Source organism: Penaeus monodon, chromosome 30, assembly GCF_015228065.2.
Source record: "Penaeus monodon isolate SGIC_2016 chromosome 30, NSTDA_Pmon_1, whole genome shotgun sequence".
Taxonomy (NCBI): Eukaryota; Metazoa; Arthropoda; class Malacostraca; order Decapoda; family Penaeidae; genus Penaeus; species Penaeus monodon.
In genome coordinates, this window is record NC_051415.1 from 3,350,720 (window position 1) to 3,351,269 (window position 550).

At 35.3% G+C, this 550-nt stretch overlaps 1 protein-coding gene across 1 annotated transcript in view; it reads right to left on the reverse strand.

Annotated features, from left to right (window-relative positions):
• The window catches only part of LOC119592282 (crustacean hyperglycemic hormone-like), a 3,071-nt gene that overhangs the window by 1,999 nt on the left and 522 nt on the right, over positions 1-550 (reverse strand). The gene's annotated exons all lie outside the window — the stretch shown is intronic.

A 550-nucleotide genomic window follows, 5' to 3' on the forward strand; every position in this document is an offset into this window, starting at 1 on the left:
TTATAACAATTCAGAACAAAGCTTACTGTCATCTCTAAGTAAGAATATATATTATTGATATTTTTCCCTACTTCAATAAGTTTATTGACTATCCTTTGTAACCATGAACATAACATACAATCATACAGTAACCTTATACACTGTGAGTATATGTAGATTGACAATACAGTAAGTATATGCAGATATGATGTTGATTCTTTTGGACACTGCAACAGCATACATCAGGAGACCATTTTACCATAGTATACAGCATGCTGGCCATATAATCACGAGTCGACGCGACGAAACGGCCATATGGTTAACGTAAAAACGTGGGGGAATATTTCATTCATTACAAAAAACACAATAATAAAAAAAACTGTAAGAGTGTAAGTGGTAATCTTAAAAAGACGAAAGACCGGCTTAGTTAATCTGAAAGACTGAAAGATAGCGGGCGACGTGTTCGACACCCCTGGTCATACTGTACGCTCATACCTCGAGAATGTATAACCCTTACGCCTGATGCAGATCGATAATATGCATAATATTTATATTTTTGCTCGATACTTTC